Source organism: Giraffa tippelskirchi, chromosome 7 (assembly GCF_054371585.1).
Source record: "Giraffa tippelskirchi isolate mGirTip1 chromosome 7, T2T-mGirTip1v1.2.pri, whole genome shotgun sequence".
Taxonomy (NCBI): domain Eukaryota; kingdom Metazoa; phylum Chordata; class Mammalia; order Artiodactyla; family Giraffidae; genus Giraffa; species Giraffa tippelskirchi.
The window spans coordinates 46,598,547-46,611,639 of NC_137281.1; the positions used below are offsets into that span (position 1 = coordinate 46,598,547).

Here is a 13,093-nt window from a genome sequence, read left to right on the forward strand (position 1 = left end):
CAGCTGTCCTTGCGCCCCGCCCACATCCTTGGTCCCTGCTCGGCCCCGCCCACTCCCAGCCACGCCCACACCCCCTTGTCCCGGCTTCTGTGCACACCAACCGGCTGGCGACCATCAGCCCCCACCACCCTCATCTGTGTTGGTCCCTGGAGCAACTCCACAGGAAGGGGCAGGAGCTGCCGCATAAATCCGTGTCCTCCCACCTCTGCTGCTGCTGATTCCCTCCCTCCCACTCCCCTGCCCTGCCCCCTGGCCTTGACCAGACACCCTCTGGGGGAACCAGATAAGACAGTGCCCCATTTCCCAAAACCTGTCTCATTCCCAGAATCCAGGGAGGAGTTGGTTTAGGCAGCCCACCTGCCAAGCTGACCCCACCTGAGGGGAAGGCCTGAGCCATCGGGAGACTGCCTGTGCAAGACTTGAGACTGCTTTGGGGTCCTGTTTCCCACAGTGTGGCCTTAGCTGCATACAACCTGCCCTCCCAGTATCCCATGGTAGAAAGGGCGGGGTGATAATTGATTAATGCAGGCTGAGGCCTGCAGACCCTTCTAATACCACCTCCAGGAAGGAGCCAGCCACAGGGGCTCTGGAGCCCGACCCAAAGGGAGACATAAATAATGGTGATCTCATCTTTATTTAAAGTTTTGATACTTTGCTCACACGGATTTTGTCATTATTTCTAGTATTTTAAAATATTGGGTCAGAATGTGACTTATTGCAACCACTGACAGGGGTCTTTTGATGCCCCTTAAATTCTGCACCTCAGCCTCTCAGGTCCCCATCCCAGGAGACTTCATTTTCACAGTCGCTCCAGGTGATCCTAATGTACATTAAATTTGAGACCCTCTGCATCAAGGGTGGGGAGAAGGCAATGGCACCCCACTCCAGTACTCTTGCCTGGAAAATCCCATGGACGGAGGAGCCTGGTAGGCTTACAATCCATGGGGTCGCTAAGAGTCAGACACGACTGAGCGACTTCACTTTCACTTTTCCCTTTCCTGCATTGGAGAAGGAAATGGCAACCCACTCCAGTGTTCTTGCCTGGAGAATCCCAGGGACGGCGGAGCCTGGTGGGCTGCCGTCTATGGGGTCGCACAGAGTCGGACACGACTGAAGCGACTTAGCAGCAGCAGCAGCAGCAGCATCAAGGGTGATACTTAATAAGCCAAAGCAGCCCTCAGATGGCTGAGATCAAGACCGCCTGAAAAGTAAGGCATAAAGTTAGGTGTGTTTCATTGCAAGAAGCAGACTCAGTAAAACTAGCTTGAACTCTATCATTGCACTAGAGTTCCAGAAGCAGGGTGGGCTTCAGGGACAAAACAGGTTGCAGGTTGATTCAGCAGCTGAACAATGCTCTGACGGGCCCCATCCCCTCTGTCAGTCTGCCCCACCTCTGCATCAGTGTCACCCTCAGTGTTGGCCACGGGCCCCCTCCAGACATGGCAGTGCCAGGAGCAAGGATGCAGCAGCTTCCTCTTGGCATGTGAGAGACAGGACAGTCCCCAGAACCCACTCTCTGCAGGTCCCATTGGCTGGAGTGGGTCATAGGCTCACGTTTGAGCCAAGAATGAGCTTCTTTCTGAACCTGCAGAAAGGCTGGAGCTTGCCGAGCAGGGTCCAGCGCTGGGCAGTATCCTGGAGTCCTGGAGGGATCGTGGGCATGTCAGGATGGAGACCTAAAGTGGGGGTGGGGGAGTTGGTGCTGTGCCTGTAAGGTGGAAGAGGAGGTGAGCGACAGGGGGATGTTGGGCCAAAGGCCCAGGCAGGCAGTGTTCTCTATGGACACCCCAAGAAGGTGTTTCAGACGTGGTTAACAGAGCCCCTTGGTGACAGGCGGAGCTGTCTTTGGGGTCGTGAAGGCAGGCACCTCTGCCCCCCAATACAGCCATACCTGCTTTCCCTGCCTGTCTGCTCGGATCCTGCACAGCTGCACTCTTCAGCCCTGATGCCAGGCACACAGGATGCCTCCATGGCCCTCTGCTTGGCCCTCCTGCTGTGTCTGCCTGGGGCTCTAAGTAAGCCTTCCCTTCTGCAGCAGGAGCCACCCTTGGATCCGGCTGGGTTGGGGAACCGAGAGATGCCCCCGAGTCCAGGCAGCTTTCTGCTGGTGCCCAAGACTCTTTCTGCTTAGGCTCTTTCCCTACCTTTGTGGTTGACTTAAAGCCACAGAATCTGGTGCCCACACCAGCTCAGCTGATGGCCAGGGCAGGATGCCACTCACCTGGGCCCTGGTGCAGCCCCTCTTCCCAGCTTCCTTTGCATAGTCACCCTTCTCTCACTTCCCCAAAAAAGGTCAATACCCCCTGCTGGACTTACCCATGATGCCTCTCCATCTCCCTGCTTGCAGCTAACATAGCTTCTTGCAATTCAGACCATTTCCAGTCTTTGCAACAACATTGACAGAGGCCCATGAATTTGTCAGCTGACAGTCCTTAAAAATCATTCTTGTGACTGGTCACCCTGGGGTCTGGGGCAGAAAACTAATGGAAGGAAGCCACGGTGGTGTCACTAGAGCACATGAACCTCTCATTGTTGTTCAGTGGCTCAGTCGTGTCTGACTCTTTGTGACCCCCATGGACTGCAGCACGCCAGGCTTCCCTGTCCTTCACCATCTCCCAGAGTTTGCTCAGATTCATGTCCACTGTGTCAATGATGCTATCTAACCATCTCATCCTCTGCTGATCTGTTTACTTGTGTAACTGGGACTTCTTACAGTTGCACAGTAAAAATCTGTATAGGAATGGGATTCATGTTGTACTCCTTCTTTTCCTGGAAATAAGAAATATGTATGGGTGGATACACAAACTGCTCCAAAAAACCTGCGCATTTATTAGGAATTTCTAATAAAAAAATTTACCTTTTATGTTTAATAATTCTCAAAATGTGTAATAAATTCACATTATTTGTATCAGCTACATACCACTTGTAATTAAAACAATAACCCAATCTAGAACTTGAACAAACTTGAACACAAGAGAATGTTTAAATCTTGAGATCCCAATGTCATTACACAGTTTTGTGTGATACAGAAATCTAAATAATTTCAAACTGAAACTAGGGCAAAATTTTGTTGGGCGGAATGGAAACATACAGTGAGGGGGGATGGGGCTATGTGAAAAGTCAGGTGTCAGAGAAGCAGACACTTTATACATTTTGGAAAACAGTTCTTTATTGGGTGTGTGTCTTGTAAATATTTTCTCCCATTCTGTGGCTTGTCTTTTCATTCTCTTAACAGTATCTTTCATAGAAGTTTTAAATTTTAATGAAGTCCAACTGACCCAATTTTTCTTTCCTGGATCATGCTTTTGATATTGTACCTAAAAGCTCATTGTGTCAGCTTGGAAGTTGGTGAAAATTCAGATGTTAAAGAAGAGTTAGTTTGTGGATTTTTAAATGGACAAGGATGGCTATCAAAATACTATCACTACTAGACCAGCAGATTCTCTTTTATTTTGAAATATCCATATGTAACGGTGCGGCAGATTTTATCCTCTTGGCAACTATTTAAACTTCTGGTGAAAATTTCTACGTACAACAGAAATGTATTTGAGGAAGTCCATCATCACTCAGAATTATTTTGTCTTGTTCTAATATTTATTTATCTGGCTGCGCTGGGTCTCGGTTGCCACACATGGGATCTTCTATCTTCCTTGTGGCATTCAGGATCTTTAGCTGCAGCATGTGGGATCTATTCCCTGACCAGGGATGGAACACGGGCCCCCTGCATTGGGAGTGTGGAGTTTTAGCCATTGGACTACCAGGGAAGTCCCAGAATTATTTTTACAGATGAGTGGTCTGCAGTGCCTGGACGCCCAGGTTGAACTGGCATGGTGGGACTCCAGCTTTGCCAAAGATCCAGGGGTTGTGCTGAGGCCACTTCCAGCCTGAGAAACCAGCCCAGGGGAGGCAACAGGGAGCCCAAAGGGTACAGGCTGTGAAGCAGTCAGCTTCCACCCATGCGGCCACTTGGAGCCTCTGTCCCTCCACCTGTAACATGGGGGCTCCAAGAGCATCTGCCTGACAGCTGAGGGAGAGTTAGGCGCTCAGCTCAGTGCCTACCATCAGCAAACCCTCCTCAGTGTGACAGCTCCTGCCATGACTCACCATGACTGTTGACGAGGTCAAACTGGTCTGGCCGTCCCTCTGACCACTCAGCGCAGGCCTCAGTCCTCCCAGGCGGGGACTCAGGAGCCTCCGGGCTGGTTAGGGGCCTGAGCGTATGGTCTCTGATGATTGCTGTTTTATTCCTGGTGTTTTAAGATCTACCACATCTTCAGTGGTGTTCAATACCCTGCTTAAATCAGTGACGTTGCAACTGGTAATTTAACACAAAGAACTGACAACCATGTGCTGTTTGCAGGGGATGAGATACAGCGGACCCCAGGCTGGGCCCGGCTTCTGCTAACGCTCTGTGCGAATTCGGTGCTTGTCAGTCGGTCCACCTCCCTGCCTGGTTGGGAGCACCAAGGTGAGCTTCGGGCTGTCTGCTTGCTGCTCAATGCCCCACCTGGCCCACTGGTGGCTTGTTAACATCTCTGAAATCTAGAGGCGTCTTAAGATTGTAACGGGGAGAGCATTCTCCTTTCTTAGTGGTGCATGAAATGAGGAGTATCTTAACATCAGTGGTGCTTCAGAGTCCATGAAATAAGGGAGCTGGTATCAGTGAACCCTGGTGTGTAAAGTCTGGGATGCTTGCTTTTAGATCCACCTTCTTCTGACCCATCTTTGCATGAAATGTTCCCTTGGTATCTCCAATCTTCTTGAAGAGATCTCTAGTCTTTCCCATTCTATTGTTTTCCTCTGGTACTTTGCATTGTTCACTTGAGAAGGCTTTATCTTTCCTTGCTATTCTGTGGAACTCTGCATCCTTTTCTCCTTTGCCTTTCCCTTCTCTTCTTTCCTCAGCTATTTGTAAGGCCTCCTTAGACGACTACTTTGCCTTCTTGCATTTCATTTTCTTTGGGGTGGTTTTGGTCATTGCCTCCTGTACAGTGTTATGAACCTCCATCCATAGTTCTTCAGGCATTCTGTCTATTAGATTTAATCTCTTGAATCTATTCGTCATCTCTACACACAAGTTCAGGACCGTGTGCTCTCCCCTGGGACAGGAGGGGTCCACACCTGATCACATTCTGAAAGTCAGGGGAAGGGAGATGCCAGAAACTTGTGTTCCAAGTAATCCTTCACCACACCTCTCTTATTTCCACAAGGATAGAGACGCAGGAGGTCAGGGACTGGCAGGGGCCACACAGCTAGTTGGTGACCCAGAGACTCTGTCCAGTGCCCCTGGGAGTGGCCATGAGGATGAGGTAGGGGTGACACCCCCCCAGAGCTTTGCATTATGTTTCCACTGGCTTCCTTTGCCCAACTCGCCCCAGTGCCGGGGTGTGTGGAGGGGCTCACTCAAGGAGAAGGGTGTTTTTCGGCATACTGCTGTATTTTTGAACTTGGGAATTGGAGATCTTGGACCTTCACATGCAGATTTATGCCAAATGAGATGTAGATCAGGGCTCTGCTGTTCTGAGTTCTGACCCTCTGTCTTCTAAGACCGAGACTCTGGGACCCCAGCTTGTCTGGACGAAACAGTCTATGTGGGTTGGGGGAAGCGGGAAGGGGAAATGGCACCGATTTTACCAAAATGTACTAACGGGGCAGATGCATCAGATATGCTGCAAAGCACTTTTGGGAAAGAAGGAAATAGGTGCAGGGGGTGAGGTACGGTGAGGGCTGCAAGGCAGGGAGAAGGGGGCGCATAGAGGCCAGGGCAGCAGCTCGGGCAGTCCTGCAGACTGAAATTAAACGAATGGGATGCAGATAACGCAGAGCACATGCAAACGCCCCATGCCAGAGGCTGTAAGCCCGGGTCCGGTGTCTCCGCACTCTTGCGGGTAACTGGGTCAGCGTGGGCCCGAGGCCACAGGCACTGAGAGCGGGGCGCGGCGGGAGGACGCCCCCTGCCGGCAGCGCGCGGAGGTGGCCCCGGCCCGGCCCACGCTGCGGGGGTGGAGTGGGGGGAGGCCGCCGGAGTAGGGGCGCCTGCTGCTCTCCTCCCGCCCGGACTCCAGACGCCGCGGCCGTAAAACTGCGAGGCGGGCGCCGCCGACTGCTCTGAGGTGGGTGTGCGCGGCAGCGCGCTCCGCTCCGGGCCCCCACCCGGCCGCCCAGGGCGCGGCCTGAAGGGCCGACGGGGGTGGGCACGGGCGAGGGGCCCGCCGGCGCGCCTCCCGCGCTCCCTGCAAGGCACCCTCACGGCTTTCCTCACGGCACTCCGCGATCCCTGCCCACGGCATCCACACTAACACCCGCCCCCCCCGGCGCCCGTGCGTCCCAGCACGCCACCCTGCGCTCCCGCACCCTCTGCGCTCCCGGCTCCGCGGCCCCCACGCTCCCTTCACGGGCATCCCTCCCCGCCGAGCGGCGCGTGTCTCTCTCCGCACAGCACAGCGCGCCCACCCCGGCACCCCGCGCACCCGCGCTCTCCCGATTCACACCCGCCTGCGCGGCCCTCACACTCGCACCCGAGCTGCTGGCAGCCGGCTGCGCCCTAGAGCCTCCGGGCCCCGCGGCTGGCCCGCGCCCTCGGCCGAGTTCTCGGGGCGCGCCCCGGAGTCCGCGACCGCCCGAGTGGCTGGGGCGGTGGCGGGCGGAGCCACTCTCCCGCGCCGGCCCCGCAAGGAACCCGGCGCCCCGGGGCGGAGCTGAGCGCGATGGGCGCCGGGCGGGAGGCAGGTGGCGCAGCGCCGGCGGCGGGGGACAGGAGGCGGAGGCGGGGCGCGCGGGGCGGGGGCCGCGGAGCCCCGTGAGACGCTCGGGCGAGCGCTCGGCAGCCGGAGCCGGCGCCCGCGAGCCAAAGGCGCGGCGGCTGGACCCGGCGCGGGCCGCGGAGGCCGGAACCGCCCGGGGCGGCGTGCGCGCTTTGTTCCCGCGCGGACGACCGGCGGGCGGAGCGAGCAGCCGGAGACCGGCCTGGGGATGGCCCGGGCGGCCGCCCCGCGCGCCGCGGCCCCGCCTCGCGCCTGAGCGCGGTCGGCGCCAGAAGACAGTGCGCGGATTGCCCCCAAGTTACGGAGGCAGGGACCGAGTTCGAAGGAAAAGCCACTTCAGGAACCGGGTCGCGAGAGTGCAATCGCCTCCGATCCTCCGGACCTCTGGACCGTAAGTGCCTCATCTGTCCGTCCGCGCTGCCGCCGCTGTCACTCAACTCCGTCCGTGGCTGCTGTCCCGGGGTCTCCTTGAAGCCGCACAGAGTGCATAGGCCTCCCGGGGACCCCCTCCCCACTTTGCAAAGTTGGAGCCCAAAGAGGGGTGGGGCCAGCCCACTTAGCGTCCGCCCACTAGCCACCCCCAAGGTGAGCCGGAGCTTGACCTGCTGGGGGTGTGGTCAGACCTAAGGTGGGATCTGCGTGTGGAAGGTGGGGAGTCTTGCGGGTTCCCCTGCTTTGCCCGCGCTTCCTGACAAAGAGGGCCCGGGCCAGGTGACAGGGTACCAGTTGAGGGGTACAGGAGGTGACCCTAGAAGAGATGGACGTGCCTGTGGCCTGGGTGGGGAGGCGGGCCAGAGCTCCCTCTAGCCCCTCCCCTTCTTGTTTTGGTCCCAGGACATGCCGCCCAGCGCAGAGGCATTGAACATTTTTAGGGATGAAGACTGCCCTGGGGGATGTCGTGCCCCGTTTCCCAGGGGTGGGGAGGATATCTTAAATAACAGCCCCTGGATCCTGTCAGCTCCGGGGCCTCGGGCAAAGCCCGGTGGCAGCGGTCCCGCTCACAGGCTTTGGGAACCGTCCATCTGCATGTTGGGCAGGCCCAGAGCCAGGCTGTGGGAACGGCGGGGAGGGAGGTGTGAGCCGACGTGGAGGGACAGATGGCTGGAAATTCAGCCCTAGACGGGCTTACGTGGAGCAGAAGGCAGCAGGGCTGGTGGCAAGCCACACTCTGAGCCGCGGGCTCGGAACACACAGCCTCAGGCTGTCCCTCCTTCCGGCCCCCCAGGAACTGTGTGTGTGCTCAGAGGAGTGCCAGACCCCCCGCAGCCTCCCCACCAGGATAACTGTATTCCCCAGCACTGGGGCTGAGGCTGGCTGACCTCTGGCCTGTTCTAGAGGCCCAGGAGAAAAATATTTCCTTTGAGAACAGAGATCTTGTGCTACTGTGGGGGGTGATCTGAGCTACGGTCAGGCCCCCACTTTGACCGGCAGCCAGGATGCCAAATCATTATGTCTAACTGGGCGTGTGTTTCCTCCCTGGACCCAGAAACAGGAGGTTCCCAGGGCGGCCGCCCTCAAAGGACAGGGGTTGGCCAGGGGCAGAGGATGGGCAGCTATTCTGGGTCCCTGCGTTGCTCTCCCAAGTTGCCACAAGGTTTGAGAAACTTCTTCAGGTTGGGTCCCGGGGGCATCCTTTCTGGGGCAGGGCACATTCACAGAGGGCTGGCACTGTGATGGACACTAGCGTTTTGTGTGTCACCCAACCCCCACCTCTGTCTGCTTGGGGACCCCTGGGAGGCAGAGGGTTCTGCTCTATGCAGCCAATAGCCCGGTCCCTAAAGAGCCGGGCTGCGTGGGCTGTGTGGCCGAGCCACTCTCGTACATGCTAGGGACAAGGAGGGGAGGGCCGCTGAGCTCAGGAACAGATGTGGCACTCGGGGCTCCTGAGAGCTAGGCGGACTCGGGTGGGAGGAATGTCACATTAGGACCAGTTTTCTGGCAGAATCCGGCTCTCTCTGGAGCCGCCTTGATCCGTGTGTGACTGGGGGAGGGGATGTGTCTCACAGGCCTACCCAGGGCCCCCCCCCCGGCCCAGTGAGCTGGCAGATGTGAGGCAGAGGTCCTCCTCTGGGACCCCCGGGGGTGCGCAGACCACCTGCCAGCCCTCCCTCTGTCACCAGGTGATCCAAGTAACTGAGTTACCACCTCCAGGAAATCTCTCTGATTTGGCTGCACATATTTTCATTTCTGCATGACTGGAAGAAATTAATTTTCCTTCCTACGCAAGGATCTGGAGACGCCGGCAGGCTGGGTCAGTAATCCGCAGGATCCAAGCCCGTGAGGCTGCCCTGGGGGCAGGGGGGGCTGGCTCTGAGTGGTGCTGGTTCCTGGGCAGTCAGGGAGGGCAGCTGGCATCCAAGGAGGCATTTCTCTACCACCCGAAAGTGCCCTGGCACTCTCGGCGGCCTCCCTCCTCTGTCCAGTTGTGTTCGGGTTGTCTGATTCCTCCTGGGCCTGCAGGATGGTGGTTGAATTCAGCTCTTCTGAATTTCCTCACCAATCAGTGTGTGTGTGTGTGCACACGTCTGTGCTCAGAATCGAAAACAGGGGTGTGCTGAAGAGTTCGCACACAGTAGATGCTAAATGAGTGCTCTCCTGAGAAGGGAGCAGGCGTTTCCATGGGGCAGCTCCATCCTGCCTGTGGCGTGGCTCTCAGGCGCATGGTTCCTCTCCGGCCCCCGGCAGCGCAGGTCACCCCGGGACGTTGCCTAGCCAGGCTCTGAGCTCGAACTCACCACCCCGAGTCTGCAGGACAGCCCATGGGGGGACTTTCCCTGTTTCACAGACTCCCAGGGAGGTGCAGGCTGTTGATCCCATGAGGGGAGCCCCGGTCCTTTCTCCAGACAGCAGCCTCCCGGCATCCATGTCTGTGGGCCTGGCCCCCTGCCTGCCTGTAAGGATTCCTCCCACGCCTGCTGTGTGCTAACAAGGGGTTAGTGCCCCAGATGTCAGCACTGTCACCTGGACACAGACTCTGGCACGTGGGCACAGTAACAGCTGACACCCAGGGCACTGCCTGGGGCTAGGGGCCATGGGGACCAGGGCCGGGAGGATGAGAACCTTCTGCCTTGTCTGGGTCGCAGAGGCCTGAGGCCAGCCCCCTCCCCATCCCACCACCCGGGGTAGGAGCTGAGGGGGTCGGTGTCCTTTCAAGGCCCTCTGGACGGCATTGGCCATTGTCTGGCTGGTATAACAGGGTATCCAGACATAGCATTCCGTTGGGCAGCTAGTGTCACTTCCCAGACCTGGGGGGTGGAGTAGGAGCCTGAACTCGGAAACTGGTAAATGCAGGAATGTGGCCACGATCGGACTTACTGGACAGGACTGACCTGGAAGGGGCTTGTCACCCATGGCTGTGTCACCGGACACAGGGTCACCCAGGCAGGGGGCAGAGTCATTGTCACGCAGCCCCAACAACAGCTCCTAGGTTGGTTGCAGGCTTTGCCCCTCATTTGACCTCAAGACAACCCTGAAGGTGGGCACCCTTGCCGTCCCATTCTCCACATGGGAACACTGAGGCCGGGAGAGGCTCACGAGAGGTGGGTGCTGCTCCTGTGGCACAGGGGGTGGACAGGCCCCTGGAGCTGTCTGATGCGTTCGAAAGATGGCCTGGCCTTGTGCCAGGACCACAATGGCAGCAAGAGTTTAGTGTCTGGAAGCAAACTGTGGGCTGGCGTCACCCTTGTAGCCTCAGTGGAAAGACCCAGGCAGAGGCCTGGTGCTCAGGATGGAAACGCAGGATGAGGAAAGTGAGTCGTGGGTTCCCAGTTCTCACTTCTGAGTTCACGGCATGCACGGGGCGTGGGGTAATGGCTGAGTGGGGCCTCTGACAACCTTTGGCAATAAAACAGAAGTTGGGACTTCTGCTTGCTGTAACCTGGGACGCGCCAGGGGCCAGATGTCGGCAGGAAGGAAAGCAAAGATGCATTTGGCTGCGATAAGCAAGCTGCCTCCTGGGGCCTGGGCACCCGCAGCCCTGATCGATTGTCCACCCGTGGGCTCCCAGCCACCACTGTCCATCCTATTCCCTGTCCATGCATGCTTCTAGCCTCCTGGGGCCTGAGTGCTCAGACACCCCGCTGCCTCTGAGGCTGGAGAGTGGTGGACGTGGCGGGAGGAGGTTTGGGAGGATGTCCGGCCCTGGGCACCTTCTGTTTACTTGGGCAGAGAAAAGTCCACAGTGGTGGTAGGGCAGGAGTCACAGCTGCTGGGGCAGGTCCGTAGAGCTCCCTGTGCACCTGATGGCCCCGGGCCATGCGTGGGACCCACAGGAAGTGCTCACCTGGTGGTCCTGACCTGGGAGGACCCAGAAAAGCCAGAGTGAAGCCAGAGAGGAAAGGAGAGGCTTCCGGCTGCAGTGGCCCCTCTGACAGGTGGGCAGGGAGTGTGTTGAGAGGCTGGAGTGTGTTGAGAGGCTGGAGAGGTAGGAGTGTTCAGGACCAGAGGAGGCCACACCCCCCACCCAGTTTGGGGAGCTTTTGCCCTGTGTATCCAGGCTGTAGGGAGGGGGAGGGGGAGGAACACCACCTGGCTTATCTGAGCTGCTGGGATTTGAAGCCTGATTCCCCTCCTGGTGGTGGCTATGTGACCCTCAGAACACCACTCACCCTCTCTGAGTCTATTTCGATGCTAAACACAGTCTCACTGGCTCCTCTCTCTTGGGGTTGTGAGGCGGGTGGATGGTCCTGTGTATCTGGCTGACGGGTGGCTCTAGACGTGGTTGTCACAGGCCCTCTCTGGGGGACACTCAGTGGATCCTGGGTTTCACTGGTGGGTGTGAGTGTCGGGCAGCTCTATGTCACACCCTGTTGCTCTGATTTCAGCCCACATCCATGTCCTCCTGCCCCACATCCAGAGAGACGGCCTGTGTCCTCAGTGGAGCCCAGACCCCTGTGCCAGCTGACCCCATCCCCACACTGGGGACACAGCACAGAGCCAAGCACAGGACCTGAGTGTCCCCAAGGACCACGCTCCACTCCACCCCCCCCACCCCAGTTCACGGGGGAAACTGGGGCCTGGATCATCGCATCCTACAGCTACTTGGTGGAAGAGGTAGGATCCCGACTCGGGAGCCTCCGTCTTCCCTCCACACCTGGGTCCCCAGGTGGCTGTTATGACTTCTCCTGGGGGCCTTGGGCTTCCCCAGCCTCACCTGGCGCTGCCTGGACTCGTGAGCGCAGTGAACCAGGGGACTTTCCTCCCCACCTCCCTGCCTCTGAGGAGTCAGAGTGGGCCGGAGGGCAGCATTCTGCGTCCAAGCTGGCTGAGTGCAGGGTGGCGGGGATGGCAGCTGTTCGTGTGCTCACACTTGCACACCTGCCTGTGCGAGAGGCCCTCTGCCACTGTGGAGAACGTCGGGGCAGGAGAGCGAAGGGCACGCGGTCCCTTCCACTCCCCTGAAGAGCGGTCCTGTCTTGCCCCACCAGGCGCCCGTCTCCAGGCAGGGGCCAGGACGACACCGCCCTGCAGTGACCCCGTCTGCAGAGCCCGCACTGGACTGGGCAGCCCTGCAGATATTCCTTTTACCTGGGGCAGATCCCCTCTCGTGAAGGCTCAGGTTGGGGGTCTGAGACCCTCTCCATATGGCCCACAGACTGCTGGTCTTGTCCCCCCATGTGGTCTTTGCCCAGATAGCTCCCTGGAGTCCAACTGTGTGTGGACAGGGAGTCCCCGTGCCCTGAGACAGACTCTCTACACACGGTGTCACTTTGGACCATTCAGAGGCTTTCAGCAGTTTGGAGCTTGTTTGCTTGGCTTGTGATCCGAGTAGCTATTACTGGGTGGGACTTGCCATGTGCACCCTGGGACCTCCAGGACTGTGACCACAGGAGATGCTCTGAAGGGCAGCTTCTCCCGGGACACATCAGCCTACACGGCCCGGTGAGCCGTGCCCATGCAGAGCAGATGTGTGCCACTTAGGGTTGTGGCCCCATGGAGAAAAGGAGAAGGAAACCCACGTGATTCTAGTGATATGTGTTAGTGATATGAGACCTGGTGTCTCCAAAATGTTATCTCAGAATGTAGTTGATTTCTTTTGTAAAGTATTGAGATCTTTTTAAAAAACACTTTGAAATTCCATGTGTGCTTTACATTTGCTTTGAGTCTGAGTTCTGAACAGCCTTGTTGGTCAGCTGGTGACCACCATGTCGGACAGAGCAGGGCGAGGGCACAGGGAGTTCCCCAGTGGCGGCTCTGCCGAGGGCTGCTATGATGACCCTGGGGGTGCAGGCATGCGGCTCTGAGATGTGTAGTTGGGGACAACCGTGCAGAGGTGACAAACCACAAACAGGAGGGGCTGGGGCCAAACAGGAGGACCATGGGGCTGATGG

The 13,093-nt window shown here is 57.8% G+C and overlaps 1 protein-coding gene and 1 long non-coding RNA gene across 12 annotated transcripts in view; one reads left to right on the forward strand and one right to left on the reverse strand.

Annotated features, from left to right (window-relative positions):
• Positions 1–13,093, forward strand: part of CBFA2T3 (CBFA2/RUNX1 partner transcriptional co-repressor 3) — a 77,748-nt gene that overhangs the window by 19,032 nt on the left and 45,623 nt on the right. For 2 of the 11 annotated variants that reach the window (XM_081511943.1, XM_081511942.1), the window contains exon 1: positions 5,999–6,113. The exons of 4 other annotated variants lie outside the window; for them this stretch is intronic. The gene's annotated coding sequence lies outside the window, so the exon portion shown is untranslated. Of the gene's footprint in view, positions 1–5,991; positions 7,156–13,093 lie in introns of those variants that run through there. 5 more of the 11 variants (XM_081511946.1, XM_081511944.1, XM_081511940.1 and 2 more) reach the window with 5 other exon arrangements.
• LOC145514347 (uncharacterized) lies at positions 3,144–6,689 on the reverse strand. Its single transcript, XR_014060071.1, has 2 exons — positions 6,519–6,689; positions 3,144–5,587 (listed from the first exon to the last, which is right to left on the reverse strand). It is a non-coding gene; the product is annotated as an uncharacterized LOC145514347 (long non-coding RNA).